The following is a 22,348-nucleotide window of genomic DNA, read 5'->3' on the forward strand; positions in this document are numbered from 1 at the left end:
GAATAATTTCCTACGTTCTTTCAGAGGAGCCTGAGGTCTAGAAGAAAATGGGTGAGTAAATGTGATTCAGTAAACATTAAAGGTGGTGTATATTAATAGTTACACCAAGAAAACAGAGCCAAAAGAAACTTGATCAAATTAAAAGGATACGATCGGGTCAAGTGGTATTACCTCGGCACGGTTGTGCCACTGTAAAAAAAAAAAGGAAATAACAGAAATTCTAATGTTTCCACTATAAATATTTTTACATACCATCAACTTTTAACCAGTAAGACAATGGTTTCCTGCAGTGCGTTTTGAGGCATATTCTGTTAGGATTTATTGGTTTTATCAAACCACCAATAGCAGGCGACCAATTACCACCAATTACCAATGCACCAATAGAGTTCCTTTAAAACCAATAGAGTTCACATTATGACCAGTGAAACCTTCATTTACAAATTCTGTGATGGTTTGAGTTTTTTTCCCCCACAGGGAAGCATTTGGTTAGACGGCTCTGGCTGTTGGACAGATATAAAAAAAGCACAAAAAAGTCTGACCTGGAAAATAAATAAAAAGGTCAAAAATGAACCGCAAAAAGGTCTAGAGTATTTGTCCAACAAGTACTACGGATACAAACACAGAGCACTTGTTCCAACCACCTATGTCGGGCTCACATGGATCCACAAGGTGTTGAAGGGAATGAACACCACTCGCTCGTTTCTCAGCAGGGTTTTTTGTTACGCTCCGTTCAACGTCATCGGTTTCCTTGGAGACAGCGACACACTCATACCCTCCTGGGAGACTTCGAGTTTTCCCATCACCCTCTCGTCTGAATCGCTCGACCCGCCAATCTGCAACCGTCGAGGAGTGGGTGAGAACAACACTCCTGTCTTGAGGGCAAGACCTTGTTACAATGGCTTAAGGACGCTTCACACGCAGCAGCTCTACCTGCAAAGAAGTCTCGGCACAACGCACAGTGTGGTTATACGGTGCGTTTTTGTTTGCCCTCCACCATAAAAAACCTTTTACAGGGTTCCTACGCCATTTGACCAATGCAGGTACATGGGTTTGAGTTAAAAAAAAAAAAAAAAAAAAAAAAGAGTCCATATTAGTTTTTTTCAAAATTAAACTAAACTTCCATGATGAGTGGATTTTAAGAACAGCTGTGGGCGGACGGACTGGATATTGTAGATTATCAGTGCTTCAGTGGTGCCTCCGATTAAGGACGTTTCAGTTCAGATGTCCTTCAGGTCTGTCGACAACATAACCACGCAGCAGAAGTCCAGCATGCAGGACCTCTTAACAAATCTCTGCACGCGAGTGCTGTAGCAAACCAATACGAAAGCTCTACCACCGATGACCGACGCCTGCACGTCCAGTTTTTTTTAATCCAATGACTGCGTAGCACAAGCAGTTTCTTCACTTCTTCACTGTGTTATGAAGCAACTTCACATTTACGAGGGAATAACATTAATACGCATGGCGCGGTTTTACAATTATAGCGATCACGGTTTATTTTAAGGTCCAGTTCTCACCATTTTCCACAACCAGTTTGCCCATTAATAGTTAAGGTAGCATTAAAGGTGTAGAATATGGTCGTGCAGAATACTGAATGTGCTTTAGAAGCACTAATAAACAGCTAAAGTGTTATTATTATTATTATTAAGTGCTAATGAGCAACTAGTTAAAAAGGAATAGTTTGATTAATCATCAATCATTCACCCTTGAGTAGTTCCAAATCTTTTCAAACTATCTTCCTTTGTATTCAGCAGAACCAGGCCGTTTTGGGTCATCATTGACTCCCATAGTATATTTTTTCCTCCCCTACTATGGAAGTCAATGGTGGCCCAAAACTTCAAAATATCTTCCTTTGCGTTCGGCGGAACAAAGCAATTCATACAGGTTTGGAACTACTAGAGGGCGAATAAATAAGAGAAAGTTTCATTTTTGGGCAAACAATACTTTCAACAGTGAGAACCGGTCCCTATACTAAAGCGTTACCATTACGAGTATAGGCCCGTCACGATCCATTTGGGACACTAAAAACGCAAAAGTAACGAAGGACATAATGGCATGACTTGATTTTGGCTGCTTAACTTTGAATAAAATACAGCATCTCTGTATACAAGTAGATAGAAGAGCATGACCGGTTAGCTATGGTTAGGTTAGGCGGATAAATAAGAAGACCATAAGAAGCCCACTGCTGCCCTCTAGTGGCCAAATTGGAACAGTTGCCACTTGCCAGTGTTACCAAGTGTGTGTGTGTAAATAATTTACATTAATTCTAATAAAGATTTTTATTCAGGCTTTAAATAGATTTACAAAGCATACTAAAAAGGAGGAGAAAAAAAAATTACAAGGGGAAAGTGGCCCAAAATACCCTGTGTGCATATGAATTTGCTGAAAGGGTTTACAGAGTCCGTTCAGGTCAAGAGGTCGGCCACAAACAAAGGTCTCGTGTCCATTTTCCTGAGGAGGATTTTAGGTTAGAGTCACCACAAAGCTTTAAAATGAAAAACGATATATAAACAAAAACTAAAAATACCAGCCAATGTCAAAAAGTAGCTAAATATAGTGAAGATTCAAACGCAACCCCATAAAACTGAAAACATAAGTCAGGCTTGTCGGTGGACGACACGAAACATTAAAGTCCCAAAAGAGGACGAAGCTTGCGAGCTGCATGTGATGCATCCGTTTATTAAACCCCTTGCCTTTTGTCTGAGAAGCTCGTTCAGTCCTTGGCTACGGAAGCAGATTAAGATGCATTTGTGGCGTGAGAAACAGAAGTAGCCCTGAGAACGTGTATTAGCTACTTCCCCCCCCACCAAAGATGCCAATACTGTTGAATCACAGACACTGAAACCTGAGATCAGGTGCCTTCGAAAGGCAAACGGTTTATCGAGAATCAAATACGAGCTGGACTGTTTCGCACCCCCCTCCCAGAAAAAAAAACAAAAACCAGACAAAACGACAAGAAATAAAACAAAAACAAATTCTCAAAGCGTCTCGCGTTTGCAGTTGATTGCGACTTTTGGCTGCCGCTCGAACAGACGTACGGTTAATTATTAACCTCTACGCAAATCACCACCTGCCCTTCATGGTGTCTGGGATCTCGGATCTTCAAACTGAAATGAAAAAAAAAAAAAAAAAAAAAAAATTTAAAAGCTTTAAAAGCTGAAATCAAACGGAAAACCGGAGAGTTCGAAAAAGCTCAGGTGCTTCTCGTCAGGAGTCCTCCGTCCCGGAGTCGTCTTCGTCGTAGCAACAGTCCTCGTCTTCCTCTTCGTCGTCGTCTAACTCCTCGTCGTCGTAGTAGTCGTCGTAGAATAAGGTGGAGCCCTCGTCGGCGGGTGGGGCGCGGGTGCGGACGCAGTACTCGGCCAGAGTGGTGGGCACCTTCACCCCGTCCCGCTCTGCGTCCGCCTTGGTGGCTAGAACCTGCTTCCTGTGAACAGGACCAAAGCATTCCCTTTAAGTGCAATGCGCAAAATACAAGACAAACGCTGTGGATGCATGTGTCTGGATTTTCAGGTGCATGCATAATGTATCGTATTCACCCAAAAGAAATCCATCACAAACGATCGATCGGGATTAAATGCTTTCAAAATAAACGTTTGTGCATTTTTGCCTTTAATAACCATACTATTAAATCACTTAATTAGAAAAACTGCCACAAAGACAAAGGTTTCGGTCTTAGTCTGAGCCACAACTACTTGTTTTTACTCCTAGCTGATTTAACATGCATGAATGATTCTGAAAGCATTATTTTATGCTTAATCCTGATTTGAAGGGTAGAACTACGGCAGCGTTAGAAAACGCAAACATGACCCAGATTTTTCCAGCTGCACCAGTGACGGGAAAAATGGCAGAATTTGTGCATTTATAAACTTGTTTATGAAAAGTTCCTTTCACATTAGATAGAGCACTTGAATATTTTTCTTCTCCTTTGCAGACTGTAAATGAAAAATATTGATGTTTATTACCTTTTTGATAGAGTTGCACGATTATGATAAAGCAAAATTGTCGATTATTCCCTAGAAATTATAAATGCGATTATTAGTTACGATCACAATTTACACTGAATGACGTTTATGATTTGAAGCGACTGCATGCCATATTTTTTGATAAAAATATTAAAAACATACATATTTTATATACACATACATATATGTGTGTGTATGTATATCTATCTATCTATCTATCTATATATATACACACACACACACACACACACACACATATACACACGTATACACACACACACGTACACTACTATACGAAGACAACTCAAGATAACAGGTCTTTTTTTGGGAATCAACTCTTTTCTAACGCAGAGCCGTGTATTAGATGAAAAGGGCTTTCTGGCACCTGATGATCTCTGCATACTCGCGGTCTTTCCCCTTGCTGTCCCTCCACTTGCGGTACATGACGGAGGCGTCCACGTTGGCGGGCGAGAAGGTGTTAGGCTCATTCAGCAGCGAGATAACGCTCAATAAGATCGTCCTGAAAGGGAAGCAGATATCAGCTGATTAAACTAAATCGCAACCGTTTGGCTTCATTATTGATCTCAAACTGTTGAGGCGTAATAGAAAAGGCACTGTGCGAAGAACGGCACAGGAAGCTGCTATGGCACATTTGAGAACATAGAACAATTCTCTCTTTTAATTGTGCTGTACCTGACGTTCTGTGTTGGGTTCCACCTCTCCGACGGCAGTTCTCCGCTCTGAGGATCATCCACTGGCGGGTGCAGGATGGAAATACATACGTCGCCGTTCTGAAATAATATTAACTCGTTAAACTTCTGTCATGACTCTTTTTGAGCACGCTAAAAATGATGCTCAATTTCATAAAATAGGCAAGTAATTAACTGGGAATAATATGACTAAAGTTAACGATTCGGTTTAAATGATTGAAACTGGCTTTTAAAGAGTGCTGTCAAACCATTCATTTCCATAATAAGTAAGTAAGTGTTGCACACACATATACACACATACATACACACACACACACAAGTAAATAAGTAAATAAACATTTTTTGTGTTTATTTACTTCCTACACACACACACACACAAACTTATTTTGGATGAAATTAATCTTTTGACAGCACTGCTTTTAAATAAAGTTTGTTATAACATTAACATTCAGGTCAAAAGTCTTAAACCACTGAAGTTTTCCTCACACATTTCTAGTAATATTACTGAACTGATTTTTATTGAAAAAGGCATTTTTATTGGATAAAGCACTATATAATTCCTTGTTTGTGTAAACGGTTATAATAAAGGTAATAAAGCTCTTTTTGAAAAAAAGAAAAAAAGAAAAAAAGAAACTCGGCTTGATAACCTTTAATTTGTTTAATACTAATTAGATCTAAAATGCCTGGTTGAAAAAAAAAAAATTTGTGAGAATGTGTGCACTGTGAGAGAGACATGGCTTGTCTGACATAGCAACAGTAACTAAGGGGGCGGTGGTTTTTGCCAAGGGTCAGTAATGATGGTCAAATCAGGTAAATTCACTTCCTACATGAACTAGTTTTTTTCTTTAAAAAGGCAATATTAAAAGACAATTAATCCAAACAAATGCTGCTCAGGCTGCAGTTGGCTTGGCTTTGTGTGAACCCACCTCATAGATGTTGGGATGCCACATCTTGGTGAGGAATCTGAAGGCGGGAGGAGAGTACGGGTAGTCGATGGGGAATTTGATACGTGCCTGGAAGAAATAACACATTCATTAGGGAGTGGATGTAATGGCACGTCGTCTTCAAATGATACGTGAGGAAGCACAGAGACGCTCAACGGAGCAATACAACACCAATCTCTCTATCGTTCAACCACTAAAATACACTTCCATGGCACATTTTGAGCGCATAATCATTGGTTGAGTGATAAAAACATGGGTTTATTAAAAATACCAACAGATGAGAGGGAAAAAAACCCCCCAAAAACCCAAGCGGTACCCTAGGTATGTTTTTCATTTGAGAATATCTGATTTAACAGAAAGCCTGTTACAAGTTAAGCTACCATCTGCAATGCAGCCAAACAGCATATAAACTGATTTGTGGCGCAGGCTGATAATCCGACCTTTATTTAGAGAGAAGAGTCCAAGCATGTCGAAAAACACACATCCTGTATAAACACTAGATGAACGCACAAACAGGATACAGTACTTGTAGTGCTAAAATTTTCTTATATATATATATATATATATATATATATATATATATATATATATATATATATATATATATATATATATATATAAAGAGTTTGACCATTTTCCTATTTGGTTGATCGGGTGATTTTGGAAGTTGAGGAAAAAGTTTCTATGATACTTTAGTGCCTACATACGGCTAGACAAGGATTCACGCGTGCCAATTAAACATTTTAATAAATAATCTGAAGTTACATTCTGATCTATTTTGATTATGTATATGGCTCAAAGATTTTAAAATGTTGGCATCAAAAGAAATTCACAAGAAGAGAAGAAGATTTTGTGTCCATAGAAAGCGCATTAAAATGTGTCTAAGATTTCAAATAAGTTTTTTGAAACTAAAATTTGTAAATTGTGGTTGTCATTCAGGGTAAAACAATATTTATGCAAGAATTCAAACATGCTTACTGAAATCTTACTGACAAAATCCAGCATAGTGGCAAATTGAAAAAAATAAAATAAAAATGTAATAACTAATTAATATTTGGGATGAAACTGATTTTTACACTGAATGACATGTTAGTGGGTAAATTTAGTAAATCGGAGATTAAATCTGTGATATTCATTTTTGGCTCAGAAAAACTAAATTGCAATTCATATAACAACTTTTTTTTTGGAAAAAAACAATTTAAAGCAGTATTACACGTGGTTATGGTTAAATCTGCTTTTCCATCTTTGACCCATATATATGCACGCATGAATATTTTATTATAAATAATAAATGTAAAAGTAAAGGTGTATTATTTACACCATGTATTATTTTCCTTGATACACAGCAATAACAGTGTATTTATTATTTTATTTAAAATGTTAAGATTTCTATAAGTACATAATAATAATAATAATAATTTTTGTGATCTTAATAGTGTATTACTATATTAATGACAACTATTAATACAGTCATTTTTAGTATAATGGTATAACAACCTCTAGAGTAAATCTTGTGGAAGCAAAATCTCAATAACCCTCAATATCAAGGACCTTATAGTTGCACACCCTGTATTCAAGGTCTGAACATGCTTCGCTGACTTCAGAACCGAAGCGGTTACACGCTCGATCCGTGACATGCGCATCTATGTACATTTGAGCATAAACAAACCTTTCATACACACACATCCACTAAGACCCTTCACAATCTGTAGCGAGCTGAGCCTGGTGCCTTTCAGTGCAGTGGGTGGTGGGCACACATGCACACGGACCACTCCACAACCCCCACTGCACACATTTGCTGATTTGGCACGGTCAGCTGGTGTGTGCTTCAAAGGCCCAGCCCTCGGGAGGGGCGCGCGCACACACACACACACACACACACACACACACACAGAGAGAGAGAGAGAGAGGCACCTGTACATATCAAGTGCTACTCAATTCCTGAAACCCAAGTAGTGTAGGGCAACTTTCAAGCAAGCAAGCCTATTAAACCACAAGTAGGGATCCGTGTGAGAAGGCAACGGTATTGCGTTTCGCTGGAGGCAGCTTACAGGAGTCCTTCACCGCTGCACATGACCCCGACACACAAGAGCTCTTGTGACAGCCTGTGTGCCGAGCATCTCGCTTTAGCTACGTTACCCAATAACTAGCTCAGACTCAAGTTTTAAAGACCTATATGTGCAAAGACACTTTTTTTTTATGTCCGTTTATGGTTGCATTTTTACATTCTTCGCAGGTTAGGTGCAGCATTAGCCTAACGGTCTTTCATGTTGAGTAACGTACACCATGGCTAAGACTCTGGTGCGCGCTTACACAGCATCAACTCTACACAGAACCATACAATATTTTAGTTTTAACATCTTTTTATGTGCCTCAAAGAGAGTTGTCCACCGAGTGGTGCTTAAACACAGGTTCAAGTATTTTTTACGTTATTTATAGGCATGTATGGCAGCGGTTCAGAATTAAAACGCAAAACTGATATTAAAACGCATTTGTTCAATGCATCCGTGCCATTTCAACTTCCTCTTACACAGATTCAAACTGTTTGTCAATCTGTAGTTATACAGGATTCAAAACCGGTGCTCCTCGTCGATTAAGTATTAAGTCTCAAATTCTCACAAACTACTTGCAATTCCTCAAAACGCCACAACATCAATTATTTCAATGCAATTTTTTCCAACAACGACAATAACAAAACTACAGCTACACATTTGAGACATTCGGCCTATGAATGAATCTTTAAAAAAATATATATATATTTTTTTTTTTTACATTCAGTTAAATGAAAAAAGTGGACATTCACATTATATGATTTATCCGGATAAGTGACGCATGTTCAAGAGCATTACCGTCCTGATTCAGCAGATGCACTATATTGGATTTTTGCGATATCCAATATGCCAATATTCCTCAACTAATTTTGTCCAATACTGTTATATTACCTTTTATTTGGAAACACCACCAAGTCTCTGCTGTGCAAAAAATAAGCTTTTTTTTTTTTTTTTTTTGGTTAGCTTTTAACAAGAACTTGTCAGAATTAAATAAACAATATTTTGACAATTTTCATGCTTTGAAAATAACTAGAAATAAACTAACCTAACGTTTTATTTTAAGGTTTAACATTTGTGGATGCAAGCAAGAGTTAAAAAAAGTTTTTAAATTTTTATGATTGGTTTAAAAAAATAAAACATTAATAAATAAATCAGTATAAGATGTTGTCATGTTTGTAATTTTGCCCATTTAAGCTATAGCTTCTGAAATTAAAACATACTAATTTTATGACTTCAGTTACTGCTTTATTTGATCAGAAACACAGTCTAAGTGTTATTTGTGAAGGGTATTTTACTTATTTAATTTCTTTTAATTAGGAGGCGGCCAACAGCGACATATTACCAGATTAAAACTCCATTCTGAACCCCGGATAAAGCCTGCTGCTGCAAGTGCTATTACGGTTTACTCTCTCTCACACCGAACCAGTCATTCTGTGCTGTGCTTTCACAGGTTAAACACAGCAATCCAAAAAACTTCAAGAATGAGCCTCACTGCTGACCTGATCTAATCACTTGCACCCTGAGCGCATGTGCGTTAATGTATTCCTCTTATATTTTAAAAATATATATATAATTTTTAAACCAGGCAGATGCAAATACGTAAACCGGAAGCCCATATCGGCCGATATCAGTGCACCCCTAGTATATTGTGCATCCCTAGTTAAAAGGCACGTGCCATTTTTTTTTTTTTGTAAATTGGCTCATTTTCTGACTCGGTCTAAAAGAGTTGAGATTTAGTCAGATTTTATGATCTATGCTAAGCTACAGCTAATAGTGCTACTTCCAGATCCGGAGATCGGCTGAATGGAATTGGAGTGGTTAAAAACTACAGGGGAGTTGGAAAATGAGCCCATTTCCAAAAAAAAAAAAACTTCACGAACGAGTCAAGCAAAGCATTCGGTTCATACAAGCAACTCATATCCGTGTTACGTAATGTATTTGGTCGATGTGAAATGCTAATAACAATGTGGGTCGCTTGGAATAAACCAATCATTTTTGCTTTAAAATCCCCGTCTTAGAGCGCAACCCAAGAATAAATCTCTCTCCTACAATCCCCATTTGAGAGGAAGAGAATCCCATGGACATTGGGTTGGAAGAGGAAATAAACCAGGTCACTGCTGCTCTCCTTGAACACCTCCTTCATTCTCCTCATGTTCCGGTGCTCGATCTCTCCCTCCGTCCTAACTGAAACATTAGAGGGGACAGGGAAATGTTGTCCTTCAGGGTAAACTACACGAGAAAGAGACAGTCCCTGAGGGCCAGAGGTAGGAGGTTGCGCTTTTTACATTACACCCTTGTTTCATTCGACACCAAAAGCTAGTTAAAAATGAACTGGGATCCACCGGAAGCGGGTAATTAGCCTAATTAGCGGGCCGGATATTTCTCGGTGAAGAACTAGAGCACCTATGGACCGATCTATCGGATAATATTACCGACATCTGTTGCTTTCTGATTCAGCTGCTGTAACACTGGAGAAAAGATTGACAGAAAATACATAGAAAAAGTTTGTTTGTTTAACGCCATTCCAGCTTCTGTGCCAAGAAATATTATGCCTGAATTCATTCATGTTTGGAAAATAAATAAGCCAATAGATCACAGATACAAAAAAAAGAAGACAAATTGAACGTGCATTTATCAATCATATCGTCGTCATAAATTATAATAATCATGCATTTATTGAACGCAGGATGCTACGAGCAAAGTTGGGCTAGCTATGTGTCAAAGAAGTAATTATCCTTATTTTAATTAATTTATGAAACTATTCATTTTAAAATCAAGCAGTATGTTAAAAATTCAAAGTTAATAAAATATCATAGCCAGTTTTAATGATCGAATTAGGGCTGGGCGATATATTCAGAGCCATAGATCACTGGCAATATTCCGTTCAGCTTCACAGGCAACTCATTTGCAAAACTGAATGGAATATAGTTATATATAGATTATAGAATGTAGTATAATATAGCTAGTCGGTGATCAAAGGCTTTACTGACGAGATGTGCGTGAATATCAATGAACATGTCGCCCAGACCTGTATCAAATTGTGAATTTATCCATTTATCACTACTTATGACTGATTGATTTAAGTAGAATATTTTGATTATTAAATTGTGAATATCCATTTTCCATCAACGTTAACGATCTCTTCTATTGATTTCCATAGGCTGTGTTACATTATTATTTTTTTTATTATTATTATTATTATTATTATATATTTTTTTACCAGAGCATCACATACAGAGCGCGACACAATACATTGCCATTTCAAACCATATGGTTCTAAAAACAACTATATAGCAAGCGTACATTTTCCATAGTTTTTCCAAGGCACTGTACACAACAGCTTAACATTTGCATAATATAATATAAACAAGGCCATCAATAACTTCATTCCTTTCTCTCTCTCTTTTTTCTTGAGGTTTCTCGGGCATGCGTCTGAACTGCCCACAGGACGTTAAACATGAATTCATTCTCACAAGAGATGGTTCATTACCGGTTCTTAGTCACACCAGACATCTTGAAAGAGTTAAACGGAGTTGTTATTACGGGCTGACTCACCCCAAACACCTTCCAGGCACTAAACGAAGCTAGAACAGGCCGAGTTAGCGTGTCAGTCTCTGGTTTCTGTGACGCCCCGGCGGTCTGGGCGAAGGGGAGGGGGGTAACATGACTCGAGCTGCCGGGCTGAGTCGAGCTCACATCACCTGCCACAGGGCCTGGGTGTGTGCACGCTTCACTGGAACCAGCCCTGCTACCTGTCAGCTCAGCGCCACGTGTAAGAACTTGAAGCCTGCTTAGACAGATCCTACTCATGAGAACTTAATGACCGCTCCAAATCCTCCTAGCTGAAAAATTGAAGTTGGATGCAGAGAGACGTGACCAAAATCTGATGATCATCAAATGAGTCGTTTTATATTGCAGGAACCGTTTATCGATCAATTCAAATGATGTTTTTGTCAGAAATTTAAAAAAAGGAGAGATATACATGATACTCATGTACAAAACAGACTGTTGTTTAAATTCTTACTGGATGAATTCTGAAGTAAATTGACTAAAATACGCATTGTACATTCCACGCTAATAAGTAAAAAAAAAATTAAAAAAACTTGAGGAAAAAAATATGGAAAAATTACTATTATATTGCACATTGGTGTCTTCTGTAGCAGTTAAAAACAACAACAATGTATTGATAAATAATTTATAATAATAAAGTGTTTGGGACACTTCTCACTTGCCATATGACCAAAAAAAACAAAAATAATAAAAAGCAAAATAATTAAATAGTATACTTTTTTAAATAAAATGTTAGTTTGGTTTAATATAATTTAAACGCTTATTAAATTTAAGCATAACAACATTATAAAAATGTAGGCTACAGCATAAATCATACACAATTTTAACAGATTTGATGTTAGGGACGCATGAAAATCATCGGCCGATATGTAATGTGCATTTTGTCAGTAAAGACGGGTCTGTAAATGCCATCAGGTGCATGTATTAAAATGTTTTTTGCTTTTTTTTAGAGAACCGGCTTTACTGACAAGATGGCAGTTACATATCGGCCGATGATTATTGCGCATCCTTATTTTTTGTATTTAAAATCCAATTTCTCTGTAAAAGAAAAAAAAACAACAACAATTGCTTATACTAATTTCTAACTTAAAGAGTCATTAGTCTGAACGCATATGGAACGATCGTGATATCAAAATACAAAACAAAACAGGAAAACAAATGCAGAAGGGAAACTGCAAGTACAGTAGCGTGCAGGAAGTCATGGTTACTCATCTCTTCCTGTTGGAAGAGACGTTGAGAAGGTCCCAGGGCTGACCTGCTTCCTTCCTCACCACCAACAAACAGACACGGCTTTCCACACCAACGCAGGAAAACCGCAAGAAGATAGCTGAATGTTCACAGCTACGAGCTTTTTAATGAAGTTGAAACAATAAGAATGAGAGACTCTACCGGCTCAGCAAACGTGTTTTTATGCTCCAGGCAGGACGGTGGCCACTTGCTAATGTCATGATGCGTGGAGGCCAATGACACACAGCTATGAAGCCAGGCTAAATATAACTGCCATTGTTGTGGTCTGACAGACCGACTTTGGCTGGACACAGCAACCGGTATGCGTTTATAAAGGCAGCTTGAAGGCCATATAGAGGGTTCAGACCTGAAATCTTGGCTAATTTGATCCAATTGCAGATACCGACAGACGGAACTTCACAGCATTCAGACACCGTTCCTGAGAACTGCGTGCGAAACGCAACTGATGGCAATTCTAGAGAACAATGAGGAACAATGTAGCAACTCTTTCTTTGAGCGCAGGCCAAATCGTGGACACATGGAACGTTGGCGTTTTAAAAAAAATCAGAACGTCGAACGTTCCAAGTAAATAAAAAGTAACGTTCCAACCAAAACGACAATTCCACACGTGTCTTTTTTTTAAAACCAAAACTCGGTCGCTTCTTCCGCGGAGCACAAAATGACATTTTATGGCAGCCCGGGTCACGTTTTCCTTTTCTTCGTGCATTTCATTTCGCGCTCCACAAAAGACAAGGCAGCCAAACGGGTTCGAAACGATAGGATTTTCGTTCCTTTAAAAGTCGGCTACACGCGTGAAGATTTACAACGTTTGCGAAGATCGTAAACTATTGTAATAAACACGGCCGCTCTCGCCTTTTCAACGCGCAACGCGGCGCTTCGCGTTAGCTTGCGCGTGAAACCTCGCCAAAGTACGTGTAAAGATAAGAAACGGCACTCACCTTAAAATAGCCCCCCTCGTAGTGCGTGTTCGGGGGTCCGAAAATCGCGACTTCCCAGTTGTACAAGTCCGACTCGTCGACTAAAGTTATTTTAAATCCTCAACCGGCTCGTCCTGGAGACTTTTCAGCTCCAGCATTAACGCTTTTGCGAACTCGCGACATGGTGTCCATGCTGAGCCATACTCCGAGCGATCTGGCATCCAAAGTAAGCCCGTAAACAACTTTAGTTCGCCCGCTTCACCGACGCCGCGCGCGCTCGAGCGGACGGACCCGAGACAAGTCGCTCGGTGACAAACCGCGCTCAGCGAGTAACAGCCCCGGCCGCTCTGCTCGCGTCGGGCATTTGAAGTCCCACGTTAAGCACCTGCCGTCGATATTGAACGTGTTGGATTAATCAAGCGTTCCGCTAGTAAATAAACACGCGAGCAGGGTAGCTTGTTTGAGAGCCTCGCCCTCTCCCCAGCGGCTCTCTATAGGACGCTGAAGATCACGGCCCGCCTCGTACACCTCCGGCAGCCAATCAGCGCCGGCAGCTTAACCCAGCACAAGGAAACAGATCAACCGCCCTTAAATATAGTTTATATTGTTACGCTGGACTTTACCTAGTCACGTACTGTATGGAGTTCTATCTGTCTGTCTCTGCGTCTGTTTAGATCTAGTTATCTATGCAACCCTCTGTCTGTCTAGATCTATCTATCTTCACCCTACAAGCTATTTTATAGATAAATAAGTTTCAGTATTACGGTAAACGACCACATAGACAACCCAGGAGCTTAATGCTTTAAGCATTAAGCATGTTTAAAATTATCTGTCTGTCTTGATCTATCTATCCATTCGTCTAAATATATGTACACACACACGTGTATATATATATATATATATATATATATATATATATATATATACACACACACACACATATATACATACAAATATATATATATATATATATATATATATATATATATATATACACATATATATATATATATATACACATATATATATATATATATATATATATATATATATATATATATATACACATATATATATATACACATATATATATATATATATATATATATATATATATATATACACATATATATATATATATATATATATATATACACACACACACACACGTATGCACACACAAACATATATAAAATACACATATATATTTATTAACTTTGTTCAGTGTTTCCTGTTTGTAATCATGGGTGAACAAGCACAGTCGGTCAAACACTTGGTCTACATATAGATGTATGAATTTATTGGTACACACACAAAACCTCAGCATCCTTCTCAAACTCTTTTTTTTTTTTTTTTTTTTGTGGACCTCTCAAAAACGTTGCTTTCACATTATCGGTCATTCTCGTACTTCATTTATTCATCTTAAAACATTATATTACATCATACAGTCGGAAAATACATATGAAGGAGTTGGACAGTACCTCCAAACGAAGAGCGACGAGAGTATATTTAATGATAAGCCAAATCCAGCAATATCTGCACTACAACTTGCCAGAGGGGAAAACCTTATTAGATCAGCTGGGCCACTTCACTTGAATCACATTTAACGGCTAAAGTATTCATATCTATACGGAGCCCCTAAATCCACCCCCCAAACCCCCTCTACTGATATTTATAATAATTTAATGCAAAATGCAATTTTTTTTAAAAACATTCCAAGACATTTTCTGAAGTTTATGTACTCGTAACAAATAAAAATACATTATACCATCAAAAGGTGTAATACGGTGAAGCCAACTTTCACGTAAAAAAAAAAAAATAACTAGAAAATGATTGCGACAATCGGAGGAATGATAGGGGAGATTTCTACGCAAGTGTTCGTGTATTAGTCGAAAACAAAACAAAAAGTAGGCAAAAAAAAAAAAAAAAAAAAGTTTACATTCCTACCCATGCAAGTTATAAATTTCAATGTGACTTGTAGCACAAAATTCAGACTTGTTAATAATTACAGTCGCTTTTTTTCTCCTCACAGGGCCTGTAACCCCCTAGAGATGTCGTTCTTCCAGAAACGTGCTTTTAACCCGCTCGTCAAGTCACTTCTTGTTGATGAACTCGCTCGTACGATGGAAAGCACTTGCGAGGTTCCCCTCAGGACAGCGTCAGGTTTCATGAGCGATCTCCACTAGTTTGGTTGCGTCCTCGCAACCGAGCGCTACAGCGTGCTGGATCACACAGTTACAAAAACACAGGGATTACTTACAGCGAGTGCCTGAATTAGTCAGTAGAAGTTCATTAGTGTGGAATAAAAAGGCATTTAACAGCATGGAGGGAAAAAAAATAAAAATATGTAATTTGCAAATGTACAAGACGGCAGTTCTAGTTGCTGAAGAACACAAAAGCACGAGTCTGGATGGTGGCAAAGGCGTGAAGTGTACGCTTAACTTTAGGCTCCTTTAACAGCGTTATATTCTCAAGATGGCGCTTTGATATAATACTGTCCAGAAACATGAGATACTGTCAGTGTGTTAAATGGCATGTTTACGGAATATTTGGGGTTAAAACATTAATTTGAATAGTACTTTAGTTTGTGTGTGTGTGCTGTGTAGCCAAATTACTTAAGTCGAGTCAAATTGATTAAACCAACTAAAATGAGTGTTTTTATATATAGTGAATCAGATATGAATATAGAAATTTGTACATGCATGTATACACATACACAGATAATACACACGCTATGTAAACTCTTATTCTGTAACTTTAATTGCGATTAATGATTTTGCGGCATTTTTATATTTTTTTCCCTCAACAAACTACAGTACGAATCAAAATTACTGCGAGGTAAACAGGTGACCTGGAGATTTCATCCTGGCGGAGTCCGATGGGGCTGCCGAGGGGCGGAAATGGTCAGCGAATTTCAGAAGGCTTCGCAAAAAACAACGTTTCAAGAACGTTTCAGAAATCCACCGGAACATTTTCACCTCTTTTGCAACCCTACCGTTTATTAACTGGAACGTGAAAGCATAAGACTTACTGGAATCGGATTGGCGAGATGTAAAATAATCCGATTTTGTTCATCTCGACACTTTCGCCTACTGTCATTGTCCTGAGCAAGGTTTGTTAGTGTGCGGTTTAGTTACCTTTATGCAACTGTAGTATTATCTCCCAACATTCGGACGCAAATAGTAGGGTCATCTCTAATATCGCGAGCATAAACGTGGTCGAGGATGCAACCCTGTATGTCCTGTATGCGTCGCGACTAAATGGAGTGAAATTAGTGCTCAGAGGCAGTTAGAGTTCGGGAAGGATGTTTCTGGTTTGAAACCAGTCCATGCGGGCTAGCCTTCGAAAAAGAGCAACACATAAGCGACGATACTGGTAAGGAACAGACACGCTTGATGTTTAATGCAGAGAAAGGCGATGATGGAGTTCAGGACAGAAATAAAAACGCAACAAACAACACAGCATAAAACAAAAGAAGAGAGAAAAAAGAAGAAGAAAAGGAGCACACAACTCAAGCATTGACAGCGAAAAAAAAATCCAGTTCTCAAGATGAAAGTCATGGACCGTTAAGACAATGGAAAGACCGTCAGAGCGACGAAGAAGCTGAGGAAGAGGGTGAAGAAACACAATGCACGTCGGAGTGGGGAGGAAACAAAGGCTTGAAATTTGTGGTCTTAAAAGAAGAACAGCAGAGCGACTGATCCAATAAATACAAAGGAAGAGGAGGGACACGAGTCTCAGAGTGCGATATATATATGATTCTGAGTGTGTGGTTCAGCCCGAGCGGCTGTGCTGGGACGGGGGTTCAGGGGGGTTTCGGGGAGACGAGGGCGAGGGCTCTCTCAGACACAATCAGCATTTCGAGAAGGTCTGCTTGATCTCATCCAGAACATTCCCCAGCAGCGATGGCTCGTCGCGCTTAGGCGTCGATGGAGACCGTCTGATCGGACTGGGTGAGAGGGAAGCACAGGGATTTAAGATAATCGCCTTGCCGGTATGTCGGAATCATTGCGATCAGGTTCGTTCGAGTCTAGACACTCACGGTTTTGACCAGCAGACAGACGTGGTGACCCTGGATCGACCTGCTGTACATGGAGGCGCAGGAGTCGATCCTCTCCACAACTGCAAGCACAGGAAACAAGAGAAGAACCGATTTAAGGGAGTCCCATATTTGAAAAAAAAAAAAAAAAAAAAAAAAAGGTATCGAAGCGTTTTGCGAAGTCGCACGGAGAAGTGATGGTGGAAGCAGATCTGGCCAGCAGGTGGTGGAAGGGCATGTTGACCCCCTCTAGCCATGCAGAGAGCTGCCCTTGAGGTCGCCCGACTCCAGCAGCTTTGCGTATGCGTCACTGACAACACAATGTTCAGCTACGTTAGATACCGCACCTTGATTTAGGGTGAAACTATTAACAACGGGCCTGATATAAATAACTGAAATATTGTCATCATCCACACCCAAATAAAAAAAAACAAAACGCGTTTAAATTTTAATCAACGTTCAAATTATCGTTTCTGTATTTTAAGAGAGATTTTTTTAAATATATTGACATTTAAATGAGTGCATTTACTGAACAAAAAATATTTTATTTTTCAAAATAAGCACAAAATAAGTACAAACCTTGCTAAAGAGATTATTAACAGACATTATTAAATAAACATTAGCTCTTGCCACCTCTCATACATTTTACATTTTTAAACAAAAAATGACTCAAATTATTTTTTTAATACAATGTATATATTTTTTCTGTTATATACTTTAGGTGCAGTGAATACATTTTTTTCTCTCTCTCTCTCTCTCTCTCTCTCTCTCTCTCTCTCTCTCTCTCTCTCTCTCTCTCTCTCTCTCTCTCTCTCTCTCTCTCTCTCTCTCTCTCTCTCTCTCTCTCTCTCTCTCTCTCTCTCTCTCTCTCTCTCTCTCTCTCTCTCTCTATATATATATATATATATATATATATATATATATATATATATATATATATATATATATATTAGTCATTATAGTCCATACACAGATATACATATAAAGTGGTAGCGTGCTGCTCACCTGTAACAGGGAGTGGTGATCAGGTATGACGATGCATGTAAAGTGCAGTTTGAAGTCCAGTTTCTCATGAGTGGAGGATTAGTCCGACTGCACCAGAAAACAAATCAACAACACACATCAACGCTGGAAACATCCAGAAAGCAGCACATGCTTTTTCAGGCGCGTTCCTCACCTTAACTTATAAAGGTGAGGTTCCCTTCAGTTTCTGAGGCATGGCGATGCTCTGCACGGAGAACACGAAGCGGGCCTCGTTGAAACCCTGCGGAGAGAAGAAGCAGCGAAAGCATGGCGAAATCTGTCTGAAAGCAGGTCCGCGGCGCTCTCTGGAGCGTGGCTGTCCTGACCTGGGGCAGCTGGAAGGGGCGGTGAGGCCGTCGTGAGGGCCGGCTCCCTCCGGCCGCTGGAGTTTAGAGTTGAGGAATCCAGCACATTGAACTCCATCGACTTCAGGAAGCTGTCGCTCTTGTTCTCGAAGATGACCGACACCACAACTTTGCTCTCATCCTGATGGTTGCCCTGGATGTCGTACACCTAGAGGACAGAAAAGAGCGTTTTACGTGGAAGCGGGGAAAGCGTAAGGACGCCAAAATGCGTAGAACACACCAACACGGGGATCTCGGCGGTTGAAGAAGGCCAGAGGAAACGAAGAGCCCAAAACTAGCCCAGGTCAAAGGGAGGTAAGGCCTTTTATATCATCATCATCCAAAATGAGGAGAAGCTCATCAGCTTTAACTACACCAAGCGGGTGCATTTAATAACTCATGTTTTAGAGTCAGAGCTTGAAAGATGATTGGACAGTCTTGTAGCACTCAAAGAAGCGTTAGTCACAGCGAACCAGCGCTTTTCATTTTGACTTTTCACGTTTATGGTGTTACAAGTCGAGTGTCTTCACGTGTATATTTCTTACTCAAGTAAAATTTAGATAAAATATGACAGCGTTTTATGGAAAAGAAAAAAACAACACAAATAACATGTTGAAAAATGATCTTATCTTAGCGTTGCAAACAGCGTGAGAGAGTTTTACCTTCAGTGTTGGAGGTTTTTATTTTTCTGTCACACCATAGGGCTATACTGATGCGTCAACCACCCATATATAGATGTATAAATATGGATAATATTTTAATATTGACATATTTATTACATTCTTTAAACAGTTTATATAATATCCATTTACTAGCTATAGTATAGTTTTATAGTTACATTTATATATGTTGTGGTTTATTTATTTAAGTACTATATTTAAGACATTTCTCTTCTATATACATTGTTACTAAATTGCCCCTTTTTAAGAATTATATACTGGTCTGTATATTACACACATACTTATTAATATTAGAAGTTTTATACATTAAAAATTCTGGACAACTAGCTCAACTTTTATTTATAAGTATTTCATGTCTCTTACACTATGACATTAATGTATATGTATTTGTCTTTATGATTTGTTCTTACACTGTATACTTTTTGCTATTAATTTTTGTTTAGAAACAACAAGCCAGAAGAAGCGTGTAAATAACATTTAAAAAAGGCATATAAAGCATAGCGGTGCAACGTGACGTGGTTTCACATTTGGTGTCTGTCATTGTAGCTAAAGTCGAATCACAGCGTCGTAGCGACAACATCAGTTCCGTTGTCATGGTTACCTGATAAGCATCTTCTTTCATCTTCAAAAATACACACTGAGACACGCAGACAATAAATCGTTCATAAACTACAGAGCAGAATCACTTAAAACGAGTGGCTTCGAGTGAAAACAGCAGGCGTGTTTGAGGATCATGGAATCCATTACAGGCCGAGACAAGTCACATCACACTCTGCATCTTAGTGAGGTTCTGGCCCAGCAGAGTAGTTGGACATGGGCTGAAGCACAGTGGAGGCTGGATAATTACAGCACAAAGTGCATTCACTTCCCTATTTATTGTGCCAAGTCTGTGATTGGCTAGACAGATACCAGGCCCGGCAGAGCTCCTGCGTCCTCACGGTGCGTTCTGCACGAATCGTCTCCTCCGCCGTCACTGTGATGGTGGTGATGGTGGTACGCTTCTTCTTTTTCTTCTCCTTCTCCTCCTTTTCCTTCTTCTCTCCCTTCTTCTTCTTGTGTTTTTAGAGGATTTCAAAAAAGGGAAATGAATCTAGTTTTAAAACATCTTTATTTAATTACAGTTTGGGCAAAAACAGTTCCCAGAAGAATCAAAACGCCTACTATCTTTAACATGCATAAAATCAGAAACATGTCTTGGTAACCTGCTCATCCTATAAAAAAAGCACTGCTAATTTTTTTTTTTTTTTTAAATGTACTTAAATTTCACGTGCATACATATATACATAGTTTTCAAATATTACAATATATTTCTTTAGTTAAAAAGACTACATATTTTGTAGTTTTTGGTGAATTTTTAAGATGTATAGTGATTTCTTTAATGTAATGAAACACTATTTTAACTATATAACAAAAAAGCATTTAATGTTTAAATGCGTAACATTTGTTTGGTCTAAATACATTCGGATATAATATATATATATATACAGACATGTATGGATTTTAAATGTAGATTTTAATGAAATATGATTATTTATTTTTGAGTCTAACATTTAATTTGTGTAATTTTAATAACACATCATTCCATTTTATTTTACATATTAATATTTGTTATAAATTTTAATATTTATATTTAATGTCTCTAATTTAGTTCTTTGTGTTAATTATTAACATACCATATCATGTGTATATATATTTTTATATATAACTTTTTACAGAACTGCTAGTGTAATAAAATGTTTCAAAAAACAAAACAAAAGGCATCCTGTGTATTACAGTGTCTCAACTCTTATATCACGGGCTCATCTGGTTAGACTCTGGAGCAGCCGCTGGGCTCAGTGATCTTGTGGACGAGGACATCACCTCCTTAAGCAAACGGCGTTATTACACGCTTCCAACTCAATTCAGCTCAGAATAGGAATGATCAGCTACACTATGAAGCATGCACAACTAACAATGCTCGTGATCGAAGGAGAAAGCTGATGATGTTGCTGGTGCTCACATTGGAGAGAAAATGGTGAAGAAAGCGGAACCATAAGTGAAAGTAATTATTTTGCTTTTACCTTTGAAAAATCTCTGTTCACATTAAGAAGAACTCGATATTCGGGCAGATTCTGTCTCAGGTGACCTACATTTCAGGTTATAGGCAAATGCTGAGCTGTTTGACCTGGGCATGAACTGTGGAAGTCTGCGGTTTATCATGATGAAACACAAAGCTAAGCTTAACAACAACACCACCAATCAGGAGAAAGCGTCTCCGTAGTGATTGGGAGACACATTTACACCTGCCGAGCACTTTGCCTGCATCCTGGAACTAAAACAAACAGCGCCAGCACACACATGCACACTACGATATGTGCATAGACCTGCTGAAAAACAGTGAAATAAGACAGTTGGAATAAAGTCGAGAGCCAGAGGAGAAAACCACGGAAACAGCGGCTCGTGCGACAGGACAGACCGGAGGGAGGACAGGGAGAGCGTGAGGACGGACCTGGGCGTAGAGGACAGGGCGCTAGAGGCAGAAATCCAGATCCGAGGCCTACCAAAGAGAAGGCAGGTGGGCAGAATGAAGGTCCGGTCCTGTCTGACCCCAACAGAAACCGGCACATACTCCATCAGCCACTTCAACAGCCTGCTCATTCTAACATACAGTTTCATCTTTTTCCTTACATTTATGAATGTGTAGATGAGGCATCGTGCGTGTGCATTTAGCAAATCTAATGTTTAGGTGAACACTGCACCCCTGGTGTGATATAGCTTTGAAAGAAGCAATTTTCATCAAAAGTAATCAATGCATCAATAAGGTTAAAATTACAAGATGTGCATGGAACAAAGAAGCTTATAATCTTTTTCATTTCAT

The 22,348-nt window shown here is 38.8% G+C and overlaps 1 protein-coding gene and 1 pseudogene across 3 annotated transcripts in view; both read right to left on the minus strand.

Annotated features, from left to right (window-relative positions):
• The window catches only part of LOC122327734 (CUGBP Elav-like family member 5), a 1,183,696-nt gene that overhangs the window by 1,105,276 nt on the left and 56,072 nt on the right, over positions 1 to 22,348 (minus strand). The window lies entirely within an intron of this gene.
• On the minus strand, positions 3,164 to 13,872 carry LOC122327747 (annotated as a pseudogene).

Source organism: Puntigrus tetrazona, chromosome 22 (genome assembly GCF_018831695.1).
Source record: "Puntigrus tetrazona isolate hp1 chromosome 22, ASM1883169v1, whole genome shotgun sequence".
Taxonomy (NCBI): Eukaryota; Metazoa; Chordata; class Actinopteri; order Cypriniformes; family Cyprinidae; genus Puntigrus; species Puntigrus tetrazona.